This window comes from Cricetulus griseus, assembly GCF_003668045.3.
Source record: "Cricetulus griseus strain 17A/GY chromosome 1 unlocalized genomic scaffold, alternate assembly CriGri-PICRH-1.0 chr1_0, whole genome shotgun sequence".
NCBI classification, from domain to species: Eukaryota; Metazoa; Chordata; class Mammalia; order Rodentia; family Cricetidae; genus Cricetulus; species Cricetulus griseus.
The window spans coordinates 151,947,438-151,972,463 of NW_023276806.1; the positions used below are offsets into that span (position 1 = coordinate 151,947,438).

Genomic DNA, 25,026 nt, shown 5'->3' on the forward strand with positions numbered 1-25,026 from the left:
ATTCTTTCCCCTTTATAAGCAAGCACCTGCCTCCTGCTCTCTCTCACTTTCCATTTCTGCTCTCGTAATTCACTCCCTTTCCCGATAAACTCCATGTGGGTATGTTGAGTTTGGTGGATCGTGTTTCATCACCTGAAGCTGAAGCAAAGAACAACACCAAGACTATCTGGATGCTTATAGTAAATGCTACTCATTTCCACAGTTGCCATCATGACCCAAACTCAATTACAACCTTTGCCCACGCTAAACGGGACTTCGATATCACTGTGGCCATCATCATTGCCTCTAACACCCTGACAGAGACAGCCACCACAGCAGAACCCTTAATCAGGTGGTCTTATGTTCTGCTGAAGCCCTCCAAGGCCAGGAATTACTTAACCCCACACTTATACCAGGACATCCACATATCACAACAAACTGATATCCTGACAGAGGAAATAGAGATGTCTTTATTGGCATGTGACTCCCATTTCTGAGCAGTCTGCCTTAATCCCTACCAAGTCCTTAATGAATCCAGGGCCTGAAACCTACTCAGGAAATATATAAAGGGCACCTGGTCTGGTAAGTTCCTTAACTACACGGTTCTGCTTCGTGAATAGATTTTTCTGCCTCAATATAACTAGAGTCCCAGCCATGTCCCTTGAGGTCAGTTTTCTAAGGTCTAGGACAATCTCAAGAAACTCCCCCAACCCTCTTGGGTCATCACTTATGCCTTAACTGGGGGGAATGTATTGCTACTTATCATTCTTCTTAAGTGTCTCCTACAGCACAGTGTGCCAATGCTCTATCAACAAGCCTACTTTCCAGGTCCTTATGGTTCTAGAATACCCTAAACATGGTCCTCACAGAAATTCATAAGGCATCAGTTTGACAGGCACTCCTCCCACCTGAGCCAGCTTCCCAGAGATGTCATCTTTTCAGGGCCTGTAGTCAAGGACAGGTAAGGACTTGTGAGGCCACCCAACCTAAAATAGGCATAGTCTATGTTGGGCCTAAAGAGGCCCGGGCTCGAGGCCCAAAGGAACTTCCTTAGCCTGGCAAGAGTTTGGTGACCTGTCTTTGGCCTATCACTTCCACATAGGGGTGACTCAGCAAGGCCTAGTCTAAAACTGCCTCTGCCCAGCTCTTCCTGACGTGGTAATATATTATTGGCCCTTACACCTCATCCCATCCTGAGGTTCCCACCCTCTTTCTCAACTATATATAAGTGCATGCCTGTTGCAATAAAAACGAGACCCTGCTTTGACAAGTCTCCCTCCAGTGAGTAGGAGGGGGGTCTAGGTCCTTGACACTCTCCATCCATCTCAGCCCCAAGGAGGGACTGGCAGGACCAGCTCCTCTACAGCCCTACCCCCCAGAGATTCCAGCAAACTGGTACCCCGTGTGAGTAACTTCTTCAATGGAAGAGTGCTTATGGGCCAATAGGTCCACAAGTGAGTGTACCCTCATAAATTATGGGACAGTTCTACTCCAGACCAAACTCCAGTCTCTTATACCAGTCTGAGCCCTTGTACCCATCCTTAGACCCTTTTGGGAGTGCTCCTTGGCCCTCTGAAGGTCCATCTCCCCCCCCATCCCCCTACTAATCCCTTACAGACCCCCTCCGCACCTCTGTCCTACTACAGGGTGGTATCCCTGATGGAGGGATGACCAGCCTCTTCCCTGTCAACATTAACTCCGGCGGTAATTGCCACGCAAAAGACCTTAAAAAGGCTGTCTCAGAGGATGGACCTAATTCCCCCTGGGCAGAAACCAACCTTCAGGGTTTGGCTCATCATTGTACCACTGAGTATTGGAAGAACCTTCCTAAAGCCATTCTTTCTGGCCGTTTGTACATAAAGTGGTGTGCCTTCTTTCAGGATGAGTGGAACCAGGCCGCTCAGCTCCCAACACCAATCACCTTTGGAATGCTCTCAGGTGCCGCTGATCAGTTCTCTACAAGTCTCCAGCAGACCGGGATAAGGTGTGGGCTTTGGGAATGGCTGCACAGACAAAGTCAGAGTAGGGCCCCTCTGAACCCCCCATTACAGGAACCACACAAAAGTTTGCTGAGGACTTGGCCACCTTCATAGAGAGAGTTGAAAAGAGCTTACAGAGGAAGTTTCCCACTGGCACCCTAAGCAACCAGTTCATTAAAATGCTGGTCTGGGAAGGCATGATGGGTGATTGTTACGATAAATCTTTCTGCCAAAAGCCACCGAGCCCCAATGCCACATGTGCGCTTTACGCCAGCCGCCTGCCCAAGTTAGAGCCCAAATTAATACACAGAGAGACTTGTATTAGGTTCAAATGCTGCTTGGCCATTGACTAGGATTCTCATCTGTTAGATCAGTCTTAATTATCATATATCTATATATTTTATAAGACTTATAAAGGATGACTTTTGCTGGTGCCCTCTCTTGCCGGTGGCTCACATCCCGCCGCTGGAGGAGGCGAAGGGGAAAGGGGGACACTTCCTGTTTTTCCTTGCTTAAATATGAGTCTCCTTGCTATGTCACTTCTTGCCTGGATCACCATTTCTCTACTACATTTCCCAAAATCCTCTTTGACTCCTAGTCCCATCTAACTTGCTGTCTCATTGGCCAACCAAGTACTTTATTCAATAATCAGTAAGATGAACATAACACAGAACATTCCCCATCAGGTGATCATAAGTTACCCTGTGTTGCGCTAAAGGATCTCTCTATAAGTAAATAGATTGTAGCCACCAAAGATGTGGGATCCACCTCCCATCAGGCTAGGGCCATGGCGTCAGCCTTATAGATTGTTCGCCATGAGGACATGGCTGCCCTACTCTGCGCCCTTCAACAGACCTCAGGGGGAAGGGGCCAATCTTGTTTTGGGTATGGCAAAGGTCATTTTAAAAGAGTGCCCCAATCGGGGTTAAGAGTATCCCGACAGTCCCTGCAGCCCCAAACATGGCTCACATGCCTTGTCCCCAGTGCAAGAAGGGGTTTCACTGGGCCAATGATTGCAAATCTGAGTTCAACTTCAAGGTGAGCCTTTAAACTCCCCCATGGGCGGTCCCCAGCACCATTAAACAAGGAAAAGAAAGTGGTCAGGACACACTGGACCATGCCTCTGATTCCTGGACTGAGACCAGAAATGACCTTAACAGTTGATGAGAAAACTTTCAAGTTTCTCATTGATACTGGAGCCGGTTGCACTGTGGTAAAGAAATGAAGAAGTTCCTCCCTCATGGCTGTTGGTCCCAGGTCCGCCCTTGCTTGGTGTAGGAGGACAGTCACCGTCATGGGAAACAACTGGCAGCCCTGGACTGATCCTGAGGGTAATTGTGGTGAGGTTCATCCTCTATTGGTGTCGTCCTCTATTGGTGTCAAGTCTAACACCTAACCTCCTGGTCAGGATATACTTGGAGAAGCTGAGGCCTATATTACCACTGATCACAAGGGCTTCTATGAGGGGATACTAGACCAAGAAGAGTATGAACAATTTAAACAAGGATGGGTCAGTCAACCCAACTATAGAGATGATCCTTATTTTGAGAAAATTAGACAAAAACATTATCAGGTCCATCCCCAATCCTAAAGGCCACTGCTCTCACGCAGGCATCTGCGGCAGGCTAAACAAAATGGCTGACGGGGCTGAGGACAGCCTGCCTTCTCTGGGTAACTTACAGCCTTGGGAGGTGCCACTATGGCTCATGCTAGTCAATGTATATAAATGCTATTGATACAGCCAGACAGAAACTGTTTTTGAGACTTATAGGGAAGAAAGGGCAACATATTTAAGCTTAGATTTGTTCAAATTTTGGATGCTCATATTTCAAGGATTGACAATAGCTACTATGTTAGGAGAAATTTCAATTAGGGAGTTTTCTTTTCAACAAACTGATCATAACCTAGGCAAAAGGAGAAATGTAAAACGTATGCAAGTTATGAATGAACAGTGTGGCCACAGCTGGATGTGTGATGTGATTGTGAATTTATGAATGCAGATGAATGGAAATGTCTAAATTGCCTTGGATATGATTAGAGATATTTATGTTGCCTCGGATATTAAAAAAATACCAAAATCACTTTAATATGGTCAAAAGGAGCATCCAGTCAGTCAGTCAAAGTCTTAACAGGAAAAATTCATGATTTGAGCCCTAGGAGATAGTCAATTAAAAAGTTATCGAAAGCCTATAGCGTTAGCTTAGAGACATGAGGAATCTATGGATGATTCTGTAAAATTTGGCAGATGAGAGGATACAGGTCTTACTAAATTTTTATGGTTAAAGAAGGAAAATCTAGAAAATAAAAGTTGATACATGACTTTAAAAAGGGTTTGTGAAAAGCCTCAGGAGAGAGCCATCCTGTTAGATTCACAGCTTCAATGTGTCTTTGCAAATGCAAATTAAGCCAGGTCAGCTAAGATGCAAATGAGGTCTTATCAGCTTGTCAGCTTAGGTTAGAAAAGGCTACTCAGAAACTTTAACTAAATCTTAAAATTTGTTTGGGACATATGCTGTATTCTAAAGAAATTAAGGCTTAATAGATAGCAATTGGAAAAAGTTTAAAATCTTTAAATGAGTTTTTAGAAATTGTTACAAAATATTCAATGGTTAAGTACCATTTTTGGGACATCTAATGACGATTTAAATCCTTTAAGTAAGATCCTATAAGGAGATAATGATCCAGATGTACCCAAACAGCTAACTAAAAAAGTAGACAAGTTCTATAATTAGAGGAGGCGATTCAGCATCTTCAGATATATTGACTATGCAAAACCATGGGAAGCTTATGTGCTCCCACAAAGCATAGTCCAACTTCTGTTCTATAGCAGAAGGAACCATTACTATGGTTGTGCCTACCTGTCTCGACAGCCTAAGCATTAAACCCTTATTTTAAAACAGTAGCCTACATGATGCAGAAATGCCATATAAATTCTAGGAAGTATTTTAGGAGAGAACCAAATATGATACATGTCCCCTACGCTAAGCAACAGTTTAATTGGTTGTTTCAGAACAATGAGTCATGGGCGATTGCCTTTGCTCAGTTTTTAGGAAGAATTGATAATCAGTTTCTAGCTCATAGACTGTTACAATTTGCACTAATGCATCCTTTTATATTTCCAAAATTGTAAATAACAGTCCTGTAAAAATATGCTATGTTAGTTTTTACCAATGATTCTACTGGGAGAGTCACTTAAATAGTTTATTAATAGAAAGGAATAGATAGAGCAGACAGCTCTGGCTTCAGCTCAAATAATCAAATTGCAAGCTGTTTTAGTGGTCTTTTAGATCCTGGCAAATAATTCACTTAATTTGTATACTGACAGTCACCATGTCTTTAAGGCTTATAAGGTATAGAGACAGTTCCATGCACAGGGTCTAGTAATAGTCAAGTCAGAATGTTATTTGAGCAAATTCAAAATGTTATTCATCTAAGAGAATTATCAAGTTTATGGGTCACACTGGGAACCTATTAAATAGGCCTTTCCCTGATTACTAGCCAAATGGAATGAATTAACTGATTAACAAAATTGGTTGATTTGCCTTAAATAGAAAAAACTTGACAGTCTTCTAACTTTCTTCATCTAAATAGTAAAAGTCTAAGAAAGAAATTTGGCTTAACCAGAGAGACTGCTGGTCAAATCATCAAACAATGTGGATATCCACAATATGGTTATGGCTAATTTAGGGATGAGTCCTCGAGGCCTGCCCCCCAACTATGGCAAATGGATGTGACTCACATCACAGAGTTTGGCAAGTTGAAAATGTGCTCGTGGCAACTGACACGGATTTAGGTTTCTTAATGGCCACTCCACAAACAGGAAAAGCCACCAGACATGTTATCAGTCACTGTTTAAGATGTTTTGCTTACATGGGAGTGCCAAAAGTTATAAAAACAGATAATGGATCTGGATATACTAGCAAAGATTTCCAGCAATTTTGTGCTTAATGGAAAATTTATCGAAAAACATGTATTCCTTATATATTCCCAAGAACAAGGAATAATAGAGTGGGTCCACAGTGCCCTAAAAACACAGCTTCTATGACCTGTCCAGCAGGTCCAGTTATTCAGGGTCTAAAGAGGTACTGCCTGAAAGAGTGTCATGGGCGGGAGAACGAAAGGAGACCATGCAAGCATAACAAATTTTGTCACGGTCTCACTTTATTGAGGGAATAATAAGACTTATATAGGGATGTGGCAAAGAGGGAGTATAGAGGGAGGGAGGAGGGAAGAGGGGAGCAAGGTCGCTGGTGGTGGGGCTCCCAGAACGGGCCACTTAAGGGAGGTGAGGAACTGAGGAGGGAGTTAGTACATCTGATGCAAGCGGCTATCTAAAGAATGTCTGTTGCCTGAAAGCCTCCTATGTTTCTTGTCCTCAGAGCTGCTTGTCTCTTCCTGGGATAGAACAGCCAGTGGCAGCAGTTGCCAGGTGGCAAGTCCTTCAAGGACCTGTAGTTTTCCACTGCTCTGGATGACCCCTTAACTTATGGCTCCCAACATCTCCCCCTTTCCTTTATTATGACGAAGCATCATGTTATTGGGTCAGGACTCCTGTCTTAGGACAACTGAGGGGTTGCGTCCCTCTCTCTGGAGCCATGCCTGTTGAGCTGGCCTCTATGGCCTCTGTATGGCATGCTACCCATCGGAGGCTCCCTCAGGCTCCCATCATTGAGTATCCTGCCCTGGATGTGGGGAGGTGGGATAAAGGCCAGACCTACTAACTCCAGGCTGTCCGGGCAGACAACGAATGGCAAACTTATTGATCTGGTGCAGCTATTGGTTAGTGGGGTCAAAAAAGGAAAAGAAAGGGAAGGGATAGAGAGGTCAGGGGCATGCTATTCCAGTCAAAACGTGCCAAGGATTCCAAGGCGCAGAGGCTGGGGTGCATAAAGAGGAAAAATCAAGGGCTCTCGCAGGCGCTGTTAATTCCTCCGTCAGTTCTGGTTCCTCAGCGACCTCTAAATCCCGTGTCTGGAGGCGATGGTAGTGAACGGTAACAGGCTCCTTAATCATGGCATCGATCTGTGTCTTAACAAATCTGGTTAATTTTGCAAAGGCCCAAGGGCCGAATGATATGAGGAGGAGGAGACCCATAAGCGGTCCCAGGATACTTGGCAAAAGAGTTGATAGCCAGGGAGAAGTAGAGAACCAGTTCTCATACCATGATTCTTGTTGTTCTGTTTTTTCCTAATTTCTAGGTTGGTTTTTATTTTCTCTATGCTGTCTTGTACCAGTCCAGTCTTATCCTTATAAAAACAGCATTCCTCTTTAAGAGCTGCACAGAGGCTACCTTCTTTAAGAAAGACAAGGTCAAGACCTCTATTTTGTAACACCACCTCAGATAGAGAGACCAATGAGTCTTTTAAGTTTTGTAATCCTGTTTGTAATTCCTTTATATCTTTGTCCACTGCCATAGACAGTTGTGCATATTGCTGTTTAGAGGTGACGAGGGAGGCTATCCCCGTCCCTGGCCCTGCAGCTCCTAGTCCTAAAATGACAGCCAGTGTAATGGCTGAAATAGGTTCTCTTTTCTGTCGAGACCTTTCATCACCCCTCTACCATATTGGGAGGAGGTCTTCAGGGTCATGTATAGATAAGCGAGGCATCAGTTAGACAAATGCACAGTAATCGTGTTCATGTAAAAACTGGGCAGTAAAAATGTAGGTGGTGAGTCCCAGAGAGCAAGCAAAATAAGTTCCATCAGGTGCAGCTACATATGTAGATGACTGGCTAATGATGACAGTTTGGTTGCACATTGGCTGTAAGGGTTCTGGGAAACAGTAAGAGTTCCGGTCCTCTAATACAGAGGCCTTTGCCTGAGACCTGGCTTAAGGTCAAGCCCTCATGGTTCACGGAATGCCATCTTAGTGAGGGAGTCTCATTGGTGAAGGTAAGGTTTTCGAAGGTCAGCATGCCCTCATAGAAGGGCGGCCGAGGGGAAAAGCAAATCCAGCATTCCTGATAGCGAGAATTATTAAGGGACTGTAAGACTAAAGCAGAAGCATTTACCATGGATATAATGAGTTCCACTGAAGAGGCAGGTCCTTGGGGTAACATGGGCTGAAAAATCGTGGTGTAGATAGAGGAACTTATTGTAGTAGGGAGGCTCAAGGGGCGGGCAGCTTTAGGGAGTGAGTTATGTAAAACTGTGGCAGCTTTAGGGAGTGCGCCATGTAAAACTGTGTTGGGGCCCATCGCTATCATCAGGACCCAGGGAACAGATTTTGTTAGTTTTATCTTAAAGGTTAAGCCAATGTCTTGACCTAGCCAGTATACACGAAGTCCCCATTCCAGCCCCCTAGAGTTGACCCAATCATATCTCTTTCCTGGGTCTGTGAAAGAAATATTCAGGAGGTTGCACCATCCCTTGGTAGGGGAATCAGTATAGCACAACCTGGTGCGGGCAGCCTCTTTTGAGCTGGGAATTTTTCTTTTAACTGTAATAAAATCCCAGCTGGAGGAGGGATTCCAGTATGTGTCTCCAGTGGTCTCACAGCTCCAGGAGGCGCACTAAAAATCAGTAGAGAGCCCGCACTTTATTACTAGGGATCTATTTCTGTGGGAGATTCCAGGACAAACATATATGGGTACATCATTTAAAAGCCGTCTTTGTCCTGGATCTAAACATCCTGCAGTACCAGCCTGGTGGTACCCCTGAAGGGCTACCTCCAATGGGAGGAACTGGGTGCTTAATCCCCAGGAATCATGTGCTCCCATGGCCAATCTGCAGAGATCTACCTCCAGAGGGTCGAATTTAGGGCTGGGACCCATGAATGATGAGGAGTTAGCAACATCTCCAGCCTCATTTATAATTTGCCAGGTGAAATTAAAGATCTGGTAAGGGGAAGCATTCACCATTCCTACCACCTCAAATGTTATCCAGACCCAGAAGAGGAAGTGCCCTTTTTTCCTTTGGTCCTCAGGTGACATCTAGAAAAGAAAAGGAGATTTTTTCCTCAGGGTTGGTTTGCCCTGGGTGGGTTATGCAATTTCACCAGGCTCTCTGGGAGCCATCTGGCATTTTGTGCTCGAGTTTCATATATGCAGGCATGTCCTTTGCCCCATATGAGCACAGGGTCAGGCCCTTCCCAGGTACCTTTTATGGGATCCTTCCAGAGTGCCTGGGCATAAGTGGTCTGAGTGGAGGGGTGCCATAGTCTATCAGCTGCTGAGTGTCCTTGATCGTCCAAGGACAAGAAATTTACCACAAACAGAGTGTGGGGTGTAGGGAGACACTCTAGCCCCGCCCAATAGTCTTGGGACAGGTACCAGGTGGACCCGGGACTCGCCCATAAGGGCGTGGTGAAGGAAAGCCAGGGTGACGTAAGGGAGCTTCTTAAGGGGCTGCACGTGGGGACCCGCTTCACGCTGCTACTATTCCCCCTATTCCCGCTTGCCTGTCTACACCTGCTGCCGCCGTCTGTGGCCAGACCCTGGCAGGGTAAGCCTTTCAACTCTAACCGTGGGCACAGCCACCTGCCTGACGCAGGTAAGTTCTAAAGATTTCCTTAGCGGCAAAAGCAGGTTTCTGTGAGTCAGATCCTATCCTAGATAGACGCTGCGCCATCTGCTGGCCGGCACGTGGTTACTACAACCAGAAATGAAATTACCAATAAATATGGCTGCATTTCCTTTGCAGTTAGACATGTATAACATATCTTATGCTTACATGCATTCACTGCTGGAGGAGCAGGCTGACTTGCAAAATATTGGCTTGTATGTTTTGTTAGCTGTGACTTTCTTGATTCACGTGTCGTTGTTCCTCAAGAACAGAAGGAAGTTTGATCTCTCTACCCACTTGCAGGATATACAAGCCTTACGTAGCCAGGCTCAAAATGAATCAAAACTTACCTATTCATTGCTTCTTGAGCTGGTAGAACAAAAACTGGATGATGGGCTTCGTTCAATGTTCTATACGATACAGGCAGATCTGTCTAATACTCAAGCTGAAGTGCAGCACATTTATAACAACATAAAAATAGACAGATGCTCCATCTTAGAGTCTTTACAAGCCGATCGGGCAAAGGACCGTGATGAGATTCAGGAACTTATTCAGACCTTACAGATCAAACAGGCTACAGACCATGATGCCTTAATGGCTAAGCAGGCAGCAGACTGTGAATCTTTAGAGATGGCATGCAGCCGCTTAGAAACTCAGCTAGGCTCTCTCTCCTATTCCTTTGTCACTAAGGTACAAGAGACCCAGAATAGGCTTCAACAATCAGATAATGCCACTAAGTCAATAGCTGGGAAATGTGAGAGGGACTATAATGAACTTAGAACTGAGCTTCAAAGCTTACAGGAGGAGTTACAGACCAGGGTTGCCAAACTGGAAATGTCTACCGAGTTCATGGCAGAGATTAATCACAACCTTGATTCTAAATTTCAATCTCGGGATGGCTATTTCCAGGCCACCCAAATGCTAGCTAGGGATGAACGTATTACTCGTCTACAAAATCTTACAGGAGAATTGTCGAAGCAAATCGCGGATTCCGCATCAAGCCTTGAATCCTTTATGGTGGATGAGATTAAAGCCTCTCGTGAGGAAATTCTGACCCGGCTGACATATCTTGAACAAGAAGACACTGACTCACTCCGATCCGAGATGCACAATTCGAGAAGGTATTTCAATCACCCTAAAGCGGTTACACACACACCTTTAGTATACCCGGCCATGGTGGTGGACAGGCAACCATCTAAAAAACACTCCCAGGGGCAGACAGCATATACATGGCAGCCAACCCAATTAAAGGATCTTAGGCATATTAAGGAATCGGTTGTTTCGTATGGTCTTCATAGCCCATATGTAAAACAGCTATTGCATTCATGGGCCACCTTTAACAGGGTGACGCCCACAGATTGGATAGGATTAGCATCAGCTGTCCTCGATAATTCCTGCTTAATTGAATGGAGAGCATTGTTCAGGGAGGAAGGAGGAATCCTAGAACGGCAAGCCGCCAGGGACGGGGTTGATGCACCCCTCCAAAAAATCCTAGGAGAAGGTATTTATTCTGACCCACAGATTCAGGCTGAATATGACGACCATACGCTGTCCCTATGCAGAACAGCAGCACTAAATGCATGGGACAAGGTTCGTGAATCAGGAGAACAGCTAGAAGCTTTTACAAAAATAGAACAGGGACAAACAGAACCATTTAAAGACTTCTTAGACAGATTGACCAGAGCAGCAGACAAACAGGTAACAGATCCAACAATAAGACATTCAATTGTGTATAGTTTAGCTTATCACAGTGCAAACCCAATGTGCAAAAGAATACTTTTGCCTCTAAAGATCAGATCAGCTCCACTAGAAGAATGGGTTTTGCATACAGCCCATATTGACTGTAACATACAAGATACTGGAATCTGGGCAGAAGAAGCTGTCCCAAGAGGTTTCAACAAACAAAAGGAGATTAGAAAAGATAGTAACAGAAGGACTTGGGAAGGAAGAGCACCTTACAGGGGCTCACACAGGTACCGTGAGGCCAGTGCTCATCGCCACCTTGACCCAGAGCCTCACATAGGAAGAGCACGCTCCAGAAGTCCATGGAGGCATCAGGAGAATAGATGTTTCAGCTGTGGTAAAATAGGACATACAAGGAAAAATTGTAGACAGAGAAATTCTAACAATTCCCCACGCGACAGGTCGTTGCCCTCTGGGTTATGTAGGAGATGTGGTAAGGGCCAACACTGGTAATGAATGCAGATCAACTAGGGATGTTCAGGGGAACTTATTGGCGCCGGGAAACTCGGAAAGGGGCCTCAAGCCGGCCCCTGCTCCAAGAACAGTTCGATCATTCCCAGTAACAGTGGAAGACAGTCTCTCGCAGGACGAATAGATAATTCCTTGCCTATAGTGGAAAATGATACTGCCCTAGAGGGTAGTTTAAATAGTGATGAAGAATCACATGTGACTGGTGAAAATGACAAACGCATATTTTGGCAAGCTTCTATTAATGACAAAAGGCCTCAGTTAAAAATTAAAATTAACAATAAAGTTATTTCTGGTTTAGTGGACACTGGAGCTGATGTGACTATTATCACTCAGAAATGTTGGCCTAAGAATTGGCCACTTAAAGAGGCCAATGTACAATTTTTAGGAATTGGAACTCTATCTAGAGTTCGACGGAGTGTTAACTCGACGGTTTGTATTGGACCGGAAGGACAAAAAGGAATATTGAAACCTTACGTAGCAGATATTGCTATAAATTTATGGGGTCGTGATTTTTGCAGCAGTGGAATACTCAAATTAACATCCCTCCAGTGTCAGATACGAATTCTAGACAATCGCTGGATAGTAGAAAAGATCGGGTAAGATGCCATGGAAAATGGTTACCAACTATCCTGGCTGTACAGACACTAAATACAAATGACAGGCCTTCAGAGGAACCAAAGGCCCTGCCATTAAAATGGCTTACAGACGAACCAGTCTGGATAGGGCAATGGCCTTTGACCTCTGAAAAGCTTGAGGCTCTAGAAAAGTTAGTACAGGAACAGCTAGAGGCTGGTCACATAGAGCAATCTACCAGCCCTTGGAATTCTCCTGTATTTGTCATCAAGAAGAAGTCAGGTAACTGGAGAATGCTGACAGACCTGAGAGCCATAAATAAGGTAATTCAGCCTATGGGCGCTCTGCAGCCTGGAATGCCATTGCCTTCCTTAATACCTAAAGGATGGCCGATCATAGTAATTGACCTTAAAGACTGCTTTTTCACTATACCATTACAAGAAAGTGATAGAGAAAAGTTTGCATTTACGGTGCCAACTCTTAATAACTCACAACCAGTTCGGAGATACCAATGGAAGGTTTTACCTCAGGTTGATGCTAAATAGCCCTACCTTGTGTCAATAATTTGTACAACAACCTTTGGAAATAATTCGTAAACAATTTCCACAATCTCTTGTTTATCATTATATGGATGATATTCTTTTAGCAGATTCTAGTGAGGAAACTTTAGAACGTATGTTTAAAATGGTGAAGGAGGTTCTGCCTAGATGGGGTTTACAAATTGCCCCAGAAAAGATACAAAGAGGAGATTCTATTAACTATTTAGGATATAAGATAGACTTACAAAGAATCAGACCTCAAAAGGTACAAATTAGAAGGGACCGTTATCAAACTCTTAACAGTCTTCAGAAGCTACTGGGAGAAATATCTCAATTACAGACGATTATTGGTGTGGAAGGACATGACTTAAAGCATTTAAAAATGGCACTAAAAGGTGATAAGGACTTAAACAGTCCACGAATATTATCGGCTGAGGCAGAAAAAGAGCTACAATGGGTAGAAAACAGAATATTGGATGCGCATGTAGATCGGATAAACCTTGATCTAGACTGCATTCTGGTCATCTTGCCATCCAGAGAATACCCTTCTGGGATTCTGATGCAGAGGGAAGACACTATATTGGAATGGATATTCCTGCCACATAAGCAGAACAAAAAGTTAAAGACGTATATAGAAAAGATTTCTGATTTGATTTTAAAGGGCAAATTAAGACTTCGTCAGTTGACTGGGAAAGACCCAGCAGAGATTATAGTACCTTTAACTAATGATGAGATTTCCTCCTTATGGAAGGATAATGAATATTGGCAAATAGCTCTCACCGACTTTTTGGGAACAATTAGTAACAAATATCCTAAAACTGACAGAATTAAATTCATAAAAAAGACAGTTTGGATTCTTCCACGCATTGTAAGACAAACTCCCATTTCTGGAGTTCTTACCTTCTACACTGATGCTAACAAAACAGGTAAGGCTGGTTATAAAGCAGGTGAGGTAAGTAAAGTAGTTCAAAGTCCATATACATCTGTATAGAAAGCAGAATTATATGCAATTCTTATGGTGCTTATGGATTTTACGGAACCTCTTAATATAGTTACTGATTCCCAATATGCAGAAAGAGTCGTCTTGCAAATAGAGACTGCAGAATTTGTCCCTGATAATACCGAACTAACCTCGTTGTTCTTGCAGTTACAGGAAACAATCAGAAACAGAAGTAACCCACTGTACATTACGCATATCAGATCCCATACGGGTCTGCCAGGCCCACTGGCACAAGGCAATGATGAGATCGATCGTTTATTGATTGGCACTGTGTTAGAAGCCTCGGAATTTCATAAAAAGCATCATGTAAATAGCAAGGGTTTAAAAAAGGGCTTCTCCATCACCTGGCAACAAGCCAAGGAGATAGTGAGAAACTGTCCTACTTGTTCCTTTTATAACCAAACTCCACTGCCAGCAGGATGCAATCCCAAAGGCCTTCGGAGGAATGAGATCTGGCAAATGGATGTCTTTCACTTTGCAGAATTTGGAAATTTGAAATATGTGCATCATACCATTGACACATTCTCAGGTTTCCAATGGGCTACTGCTCTCAACTCTGAAAAGGCTGATTCCGTTATTACACACCTACTGGAGGTGATGGCAGTTATGGGCATACCGGCGCAGATAAAAACTGACAATGCTCCAGCGTATGTCTTCACAAAAATGGAACAGTTTTTCAAATATTATAACATTAAGCATGTCACAGGTATACCACACAACCCTACAGGACAAGCAGTCGTCGAAAGGTCTAACAGGACACTTAAGGAGATGCTCCATAGGCAAGCTGGTAAGTCGAACCCCCCAAAACATAGATTGCATAATGCTTTATTAACGCTAAACTTTCTTAATGCCAATGACAGTGGGCAGACAGCTGCGGAAAGACACTGGACTACGGAAAAAACTGCTGAACTGAACCAACCAGTGTATTACAAAGATGTGCTGACCTCGGTATGGAAACCTGGACATGTATTACGTTGGGGTAGGGGTTTTGCATTTGTCTCCACAGGAGAAGAAAATCTTTGGATACCATCAAAATTGATCAAGATTCGAGTTGAGGGAGACAACCCCCTCGACAAGGATGACTGACAGGTATTTTCTGAGGAACCCCCCTCTATAAGTCAAAGGACACTACATGTATGGATACTCAAGGAAAGAACGTAGCTATAACCATCGAACAAAAGGAACGTGCTATACGGTAAAATTTACAGCTGTCTCTCGAATAACTATGTCTATTCATTTCCTAGTCCCTATTCAACTAAATCGAGACTGGATTTAGAGTTGGATTTGGCTTTCCTACTCTAAAATCCAAGCATGTTATTTAACAACATTTAAAAGTTTCTGTGTTATATCAAGAAGCCAATTGCTATAATACAGAATAAATGAAGAATAAGAGGACTATCTTTGTTTTTTCTTGGCTTTTTCTTTCACACCCTCTCATAATCGTTGTTCGTCAAGGTTCGTCAAGGTACCTTTCCCGGTACACATACATAAACAAGCGAACATTTCTCTGATGACACTTATGTTTGAGTCCCATACAGCCAACAAGACCCAGCCTGACAGCAATCCCTGCATGCTCCGAAAAAGGAATTGGACTACACCTCCCCGACTACACTGGATTCAACTCACTCTGTTTCGACTGACACTCCAACCAGAACCTCGAGTAATGACTTCAATCAAGTTGAGGATTTCAACGTAGATCTTCAATCAAACAAATCTCATCTAACATGGACTAGACATAACTCATTAGAGACTGTCCCTATACTGGCATTTTTTTTTTCCACAGGGCCCCCACATGACTACCATCGTCCCATTTCAGCAGGAAGTAACCTAGAAGATGCTACGCCCCCGTTCCCCATTATTGTGTATTAGGGTAGTGTAAGTCTAGTTAAGAATGACCTTCTTATGGTTTAGAGTTGAGATTGGAAGAAGGTGTTCAAGTTAGACACTTTTTCCACATGACTTTAAGACTTAGCTAGAATAGACATAGGATGTGTCATAGCAGATTATTGTATCTTCTTTTATTTCACCCTTATGATTGTTAGTTTTGGATATTTTACACTATTAAGTTTTAATCCCCTTTTAGACTAAAAGGGGAATTGTAGGGAGACACTCTAGCCCCGCCCAATAGTCCTGGGACAGGTACCAGGTGGACCCGGGACTCGCCCATAAGGGCGTGGTGAAGGAAAGCCAGGGTGACGTAAGGGAGCTTCTTAAGGGGCTGCACGTGGGGACCCTGGCCCCTTTTGTTCTGGCCGCGCTGGCTGGGTTCTATAACCTAGCTCTGGCCTGTGTTTTACCTTGGTGTCTTCTGGAATAAAGAGACCTTAATCATACAGTGGGGCAAGACTGTTTTGGCATTACCCTTGATTGAGTAGAGGGTCTCCTGGCCCATCAGCTTGGCTATTGTGTGTTTAAGCGTCTGATTGGCACGCTCAAAGATGCCTTGGCTTTGTGGGTTATAGGGGATACCTGTGCGGTGTACAATTCCCATTTGACCACAGAACCTTTTAAAAGCTTGGCTGGTAGATCCAGGTCCATTATCAGTTTTTAAAACCTTAGGCTGGCCCATTACTGAGAATGTGAGAAATAAATGGGAAATGATGTGTTTAGTGGCCTCTCTTGTCTGGGTGGTCGCATACAAGAAGCCACTGTATGTATCAACAGTGACATGTACAAACTTAAGCCTTCCAAAGGAGGGGACATGTGTAACGTTCTTTTGCCACAATTTTCCTGGAATTAATCCTTGGGGGTTGACTCCTGTGTGGGGTTCTGGTAGGAAGGTTACAGTTTTTACAGTTTTTGACAATTTGTTTGGGTTGTTTCTCAGGTGATGTTAAACCTATGGTGTAGAGTAGAGGCATTAAGATGGAGAGAATGAGCTATCTGGGCCTCCTGTATGGGGTTTGGCAAAGATACCAACATGATTAGTCAAGTTCCCCGATCAGCCAATTCACTTCCTTGTGATAAAGGATCAGGTAGGCCAGAATGTGCATGAATATGGCCCATAAAAAAGGGGTGTGCACGAGCTCTAAGTAATTTCTGAATTCTAAAAAATAACTGAAATGTGGGTGTGATAGGCTGAATAGTGGGCACCATTTCAAGAATCTGTAGGGCTCTCAATACATAATGACTATCAGAAAACAAATTAAACTCTACCTGACTAAACAAGGAAAAAACAGTAAAAGCTGCAAACAATTCAACCAATGGTGCAGAGCGATAAGGGGTGTCAATGGGATAAACTTGATTATTAAGTACGTAGGAAGCCCTTCCATTACTTGAGCCATCAATGAAAATGACCATGGCTCCGGGGAGGGGCTGCAAGCATGTCTGTTTTAGGAAAATAAAGGGGGTAACATTAAGGAACTGGACAAGCCTGTCTCCTGGTATATGATTATCAATCTTTCCAGAGTATCCGGTGAGTAACACCGTCCATTCTTCCTGTCTCTGTTATAGCCAGGCGAGTTGTTCCTTTGTGTAGGGGGTGACAATGATATCGGGGTCCCGACCAAAGTACCGGACCTCGGTCCCAATTCCTGAAAAAAGAACCTGGTTCACTAGGAGCGGATAAGGGGGCACAACCTTAGATGCTGTAGCTGGGGAATGTATCCATAGGAGGGGATGAGGCTCCTGCCACAACAAGCCTAAGGGCATATAGCTAGTGGAAAATACCAGCAAATAGAGTGGTTTAGCGGGGTCAAAATACCCCGTGCCCTGCTGGGAGATGGCCTCTTCTGCCTTTATAAGTGCCGTCTCCGGCTCAGGTGTAAGTTTTGGGGGGAACAAGGGTCAAGGTCCCCCTGTAGTATATCAAATAAAGGCTTGAAGTCACCCGTTGTAAGGCGAAGATAAGGGCGCAGCCAATTGATATTACCAAGGAGCTTTTGAAAATCATTTAAGCAGCACAATTTATTTCTCTTGATATGAATCTTTTGTGTAAAGAGTAGGCTTGGTTCTAATTGAAATCCCAGAAACAGGAAGGGATAGCAAGTTTGAATTTTCTCCAGGGGTATCTTGAAGCCTCGGGACTGCAGGGCCTGAACCAGGGACTGGGCAATAATTTGTGCTAAATTCTGTGATTTAGCAGCAATTAATAAATCATCCATATAATGAATTAATATATGCTTCAGGAAACTTCAGCCTTAAAGGATCTACAGATTGGGCTACAAAGCGCTGACACAATGTAGGGGAATTTGCCATGCCCTGTGGCAGGACTCGCCATTGAAAGCGAGGGTTGGGGGCAAGGTGATTAACAAGTGGAATGGAAAATGGAAAGCATTTACCATCCTCAGGATGTAGAGGAATGGAGAAGAAACAATCTTTTATATCAATAACAATTTTATGGAATCCCCTGGGGATAGCTACAGGCGTCGGGAGGCCAGGTTGTAAGGCCCCCATGGGCATCATAGTTTTATTGACCTCTCTCAGATCCTGTAAAAGCCTCCAGTAGTGGGAGGGACAGCTGTGGGTGCTGGGAACCGAACTCTTATATTTTTGGTTGTGAGCCTAGCCTTTAACAGCTGAGCCATCTCTCCAGCCCTCTCGTATTTCTTCTTAAATGGTTTTCAAGTTGCACATCTCCCTAAGAACAGTCTGTAAGCTGCAGCCCCCAAGCTTGACCGCCTCTAAGAAATGCCGCCAGCAGGGAGCAGAGTCAGCGAGCGGACCAGCGAGTCCCCCGCTGTGGGCGGCTTGCAAGTACACAGAGCCCCCCGAGGGTGAGAGCACGGGCTGAGGGAATCGGGGAAGGATGGTCATTGGCTTCTGTGCACGACAGTGGTCACGACTTTTGAAGGAATCTTTAACAGTCAGCAAGAGCTGAGACCTCTCACCATCGAGTTCAGGGCTCTGAATGACGTCCCTGAGAAGAGCCCAATAATTAAGAATAACTTCAGGAACATTTTTTGGGTTTGTCTCATACATTTTACCTAAATCTCTCCCAACCTTTTCCCAGGTCTGGGGAGCTATATCCAGTCCCATTAAAATTAACCATGGACAAGCTTCATCAATAAAACAAAAAAAATGAACTAAATCTTTCTTTTTCTCTTACTCCTTTCTCCCTGAATGCAGTCTTGAATTCACTTATAAATTGCAATTCCTTAGATAATGCATGGCCCACGATGATAATGGGACAGCAATGGAATGGCGCCTTACCTCCTCCTGATGAAGTGCACAAGTTATACAGTCAGAAGGATCCTCCTTGTCCCGGGGTATCTTGTTCGCCGTCCGACAGTTTAACCGTGCTTCAGGTCCCTGGTTCGGGCGCCACTTGACCTCTCCAGCAGGTCCAGTTATTCAGGGTCTGAAGAGGTACTGCCTGAAAGAGTCATGGGTGGGAGAACAAAAGGAGACCATGCAAGCATAACAAATTTTGTCACGGTCTCACTTTATTGAGGGAATAATAAGACTTATATAGGGATGTGGCAAAGAGGGAGTATAGAGGGAGGGAGGAGGGAGAAGGGAGCAAGGCTGCTGGCGGTGGGGCTCCCAGAACGGGCCTCGGAAGGGAGGTGAGGAACTGAGGAGGGAGTTAGTACATCTGATGCAAGCAGCTACCTAAAGAATGTCTATTGCCTGAAAGCCTCCTATGTTTCTTGTCCTCGGAGCTGCTCGTCTCTTCCTGGGATAGAACAGCCAGTGGCAGCAGTTGCCAGGTGGCAAGTCCTTCAAGGACCTGTAATTTTCCACTGCTCTGGATGGCCCCTTAATTTAAGGCTCCCAACACTTCTAAGATAAAAGGGGGGGGGAACTGTGCCCCCAGTCTCCACAATGTGCGTTAAAGAATGCACTGTTTATCTTAAACTTTTTAAATATGGATTCCAGTGAGCAATCTGATGCAGACAGATTCTGGCATGAAGGAACTCAAACAAATTTCGATCAGGTCAAATGGAGAGATGGATAGAGGGGACCAGACCCCTTAATTATTTGGGGGTCGAGGACATGTCTATGTTCTCTCGCAGGTAGAGAACGAGGCATGCTGGCTGCTGGAGCGGTTGATGAAATGCATGGAGCAGAGAGAAATTGGACCTGGGGCCACAGAAGAATGTCTGAACCAGCTGGAGTGAAACACTGGACCTGTGTTCCTGACTTTGAGTACATCCGACCTACAGCCAGAGGAAGAAAAGGAGACACAGCAAGTTCCAGTTTCGAGATGCTTTCCAGAGTCCCAGCCTCCCTACAGACGTACTACATTCACCTCTCTGAATCCGTGAGTGCTCATCCAGGAGCAGACTGAGAACTTGATAGAAAACAGCTTGCTTTCTTGCCACAAACAGACAAAACTGTTTTGCCAGTTTTCCCGATGGGAAAAAGGACCCATTTAGGACAGTCAAATACTGGCATAAACCAGAGTAGCAGAAGCTCCTTCACAATGCTTAAACAAGACATGGACACAAGACTTTTTAGTTAACTTTCAAAGACTGATATTACAAACCTGATGTTAGAACTTCGGACTTTGAGCAAGAAATAGAAAGGTTCAAGGGGCATTGAGTCCCAGGCAGGTAAAGAAAAAGGGTTTAAAATTGTGAAATTGTTCACACCTCAAAGATTGTGAGAATATCTAATTGTCTTTTGATTGTATTGTAACTCACCCTTATGTGTGTTCATGATGGAATTGTTAATGTCTATGATCTTACTATATGTGTTATGCAAATGTTATTAGAAACTAGAAGTCAGAGTTCATTCTAACAGGAATATAATGTGCAATTTACAAGCCTTAGGATAGAAGAAATATGTTTTAGGGAGTAAACTTTAATAAGGTCCGTATCAGAGGCACTAGAGGCATTGCCACGCAGATTTTAAAAGGCCATTTTAACCTTTACATGTCTTCATCTGCAGGAGGAGGTTTGCAGGAGAAGGTTTGCAGCCATGACAGCTGAGGTGCTATTCTCCTGGAGGTTTCTTGCTGATTCAGAACTCTTGGAGCTGGACCATGGTCCATCCCCCACTAACCTTATTTGTTTTACAGAGACTGTTTCCAGCCAGAGATGGGTATGGTTTTCCTGGCATTCCTTCAGGGAATCCTAAGACAGAACACGCATGACGGAATGCATGATTCCATGACGGGCACCCCTGGTGGGTTGAAGGGAACCCCCTAAGACAGGTGCAGTTATCTGTTCCGGTGCAGAGGCACGGGTTTCTTTTTATTAATTTAAGAGAGAGGTATTGTGGGGGACCAAATAATTTTGTTATGGAATATTTTGGGGCCCAGCCTCCAGCTCCTGCAAACAGGAACACCTGAAAGCTCTGGCCCACTATTGTATTGTTAATGCCAGTAAGGCTACTATTGTTTAGCATGGCCTCAGGGTAATATGCCTCCTATTTGCATTTCTGTGGGCCTAAGCATCTGAATAGGCCTGCACCTGAGCAGAGAGGGAGGTGTATGAGTGACTAGGGAAGACAAGAGTTTGGAGCAAGCGACCAGAGAGTAGAGAGGAGAACAAAGAGAGAAATGCTTCCCTCGTGGTATTGGCAGGATGGTTAAGAGACAGCAGAAAAGATGGCTAATAAAGAAATGACTCTAGTTCTACAACATGGAACTGAGAGATCTCTTGAAGGACTTAAAAATTAACAAAGAAATAAAATAAGGAGACTTAGAAAAACCTCCCACACTAAAAACAGGGCGACCTGACTTAGAAATCTAACTAAGGTCACAATGACCCGAGTCCCTGGAATTTCCTAGCCAGCAGCAATAACTCCCTTAGAAGGCCACAAGACAACCTAACTAAATACCAAGAATTCCCAGAGGGCCACCCTGCACTGGGGTCATGAAGATAAGAACAGACTATCCCACTGAGTCAGGAGACCATCCGGCCCAAAGAGAAGAGACCTCCAAAGGACCTGTGACTCTGGTCACCACCCTAACTTCTAAAAGCCTATGGTTTTCTCCTATAAAAGAAGCCTGCTTTTGAGGAACAGGGCTTCCTTTATCTGTCGGACTGGGAGGCCCGTTTGCGCAAACATCCCACAATAAACTTACCTCTTGTTTTTACATCAGCTGGACTGGACATTTGAGTTTTTTTTGATGGGGGGGGGGAACCGTCCTATTTGTGGAGACTCCTCGATCCGAGGGTCTTTCATTTGGAGGTCCCACCGAGATCAGGACACCCCCCACACTCAATTTCACAGCTAGTTGGAGATAAGACAGTCTATGTGTCTTATGTGTTTGTATGTTTGGTATTTGGTAAGGACCATAGAGGGAGATAGACTATCTTGAGACTCATGGTCCTGCTCTGAACAGATGTGTTCTGAGGTTCGTGGTTTGGCCCGGATGAAAGTCTGAGGGTCATTTGGAGGAGGGAGAAGAGACGAAGTCTCACTTCTCCGGGGAAGCGTCTAGCCCCGGACTTTGCTTCCCTCCCGCTTTGTAATTCTGGTTTGGCGCCACCTGTCTACCTCGAGGTTTGTCCTGTCTGTTGTATTTGTCTTGTTGTTCTTGTCATTTGTGTCAATCTCTGCTTCTCCCCATTGGTCAGCAACTAACTACCCCCTTAAGTTTGACTTTAGGTCACTGGCAGGACGTTTTGAACCGAGCTGGCAATGAATCAGTAGAGATCCGGAAGAAAAAATGGCAGCCTCTATTTCTCGGAATGGCCTGCTCTCAATACAGGCTGGCTGAGAGACAGTACCTTTGACCTCACTACTATCTTATAGGTCAAAACTCGTGTTCTCCAGCCAGGACCGCAGGGCTACCCCAACCAGGTACCCTATGTTGTCACCTGGGAGAGCCTGAGCCGTGATCCTCCTCCCTGGGTCAGGCCCTTCCTCCAACTCCCTCCTTCAGGCCCCCGCCCAACACCTCTGCCTTCGCCTGTTCCACTCATCCCTATTCCTTCTGCCCCCCTTCAACTTCTTCCGTTCCCCTTGACAGAGCCCCAATCTCCCAACCCTAGACCCAAAGCCCCCACCGTCTTGCCCGATATACAGGAGGATCTCCTTCTCCTGGACCCCCCTCCTCCTTACCCTAATGCTGAGCAGGCAGCACCCCAGCTCCCAGAACCTGACCAGAGGCCCCGGGGACCCGTCGCCACCATCCACTCGACTGCAATCTCACCGAGACAGGACACCGGAGGGGCCTGACAGCTCCGGGATCTCCCAGGCCTTTCCCCTCCAGTCGATGGGGGAGGGGCATTACCAATACTGGCCCTTCTCCTCTTCGGACCTTTATAATTGGAAGACACATAACCCCCCCCCTTTTCGCAGGACCCCCAGGCCTTGACAGGTCTTATTGAATCTATCCTTATCACCTACCAGCCCACATGGGATGACTGCCAGCGGCTCCTGCAGACCCTCCTCACAACCAAGGAGAGACAACGGGTACTCCTAGAGGCCCGGAAGAACATCCAGGGGCCAGATGGCAGATCTACCCAGCTCCCCAATGAAATAGATGAAGTCTTTCCCTTGATCAGACCGACAGATTGGGACATCAACATGGCAGCCGGTAGGGAGCGTCACCGTCTTTATTACCAGACTCTGTTGGCGGGTCTCTAAGGGGCAGGGAAGCACCCCACAAATTTGGCCAGCACCCCACAAATTTGGCCAAGGTACGTGCAGTAGTTCAGGGCTTGGAAGAAACCCCCGCAGGGTTTCTAGAGCATTTGATGGAAGCCTACAGAATGTACACCCCCTTTGACCCCCGGGCTCAGGATAGGGAGGCCAATATAATCATGTCATTCATTGGACAATTGGCGACCGACATGCGTATGAAACTACAGCGCCTTGGGGGGGGCTACAGGGGTACACCCTTCGAGACTTAGTAAAGGAAGCAGAAAAGATTTTCAATAAGAGAGAGACTCCAGAAGAGAAAGAATAAAGATTATGAAAGTTGCAGGAGGACAGGGAAAATGCGAGAGACAAAAAGCGAAACCAAGGGCTGGCTAAGATTTTGACCACCGTAGTTCAGAGATCAGAACATAGGCCAGGTCAGACAGGGAACCTGGGAAACAAAAGGAGAACAAGAGTGGAGAGAGACCAGTGCGCTTACTGCAAGGAAAAGGGACATTGGGTCAAAGATTGCCCAAAGAATCCAAGGCGGAAGCCCATCCCCTTTCTCTCTCTGGAAGAGGGAGATTAGGCCAGTCAGGACCAGGTGCTCCCCCTGAGCCCAGGGTAACTCTTAATGTCGGGGGGCAACCCCTAACTTTCCTGGTAGACACGGGAGCTCAGCACTCAGTCCTGACTCTGACCCAGGGATCCCTGAGCACCCGGGCCGCCTGGGTCCAGGGCGCCACTGGAGGAAAGCTACACTGATGGACAACCAAACGTAAGGTCCACCTGAGCACTGGACACGTGACTCACTCTTTCTTGCTGGTGCCTGAATGTCCTTACCCCTTATTAGGGAGATACCTCCTCTCTAAAGTAGGAGCCCACCAGAAGGAGGCCACTATCACGGGAGAGGGGGGACAACCCCTCCAAGTATTGACCTTATGGCTCGAGGATGAATATAGCCTTCTAGAGGATCCCTCACCCCCCTCGCCAACCATGGAGTCTAGCTAGTTAGAAAAATATCCCCAAGCCTGGGCAGAAACAGCAGGCATGGGGTTGGCTGAAAAACAGCCTCCTTTAATTATCAACCTCAAGCCCTCAGCCACCCCAGTGGCCATTAAACAATATCCCTTGAGCCAAGAGGCCCGGGAAGGAATCAAGCCACATATTAATATACTATTACAACAAGGCATCCTTAGGCCCTGTCGCAGCCCTTGGAATACCCCCCTTCTCCCCATAAAGGTAAGGGGGAGTACAGGCCAGTTCAAGACCTGCGGGAGGTCAACCGAAGAACTGAGGACATCCATCCGACGGTGCCCAATCCTTACAACTTGCTGAGTATGTTGCCTCCGAGCCACATCTGGCACACGCTGCTAGATCTTAAGGATGTATTCTTTTGCCTCAGACTGAGTCCCCAGAGTCAGCCCACACTCGAGTTCGAATGGAAGGACCCCGAGACTGGGTTTTCTGGCCAGCTAACTTGGCCAGGACACGGCTCCCCCAGGGGTTCAAGAACTCACCAACCTTCTTCAATGTGGCCCTACACCAAGACCTAGCCGACTTCCAGATCCATAACCCTAACCTGATCCTGCTTCAATACGTAGATGACCTCCTCCTGGCAGTGGAATCTGAACAAGACTGCCTCCAAGGTACCGGGGCCTTATTGCAAAAGCTGGGGGAACTGGGGTACAGAGCTTCGGCAAAGAAAGCTCAACTTTTCAGGGAGCAGGTCACCTACTTAGGATACCGGCTCCAGGGTGG

General features: G+C 45.4%; 1 long non-coding RNA gene across 1 annotated transcript; it reads right to left on the bottom strand.

The window, feature by feature from the left end:
* Positions 1-6,099: 6,099 nt before the first annotated feature.
* Positions 6,100-20,089, bottom strand: LOC118239510. Its single transcript, XR_004771941.1, has 2 exons — positions 18,937-20,089; positions 6,100-10,594 (listed from the first exon to the last, which is right to left on the bottom strand). It is a non-coding gene; the product is annotated as an uncharacterized LOC118239510 (long non-coding RNA).
* Between the last annotated feature and the right edge of the window lie 4,937 nt (positions 20,090-25,026).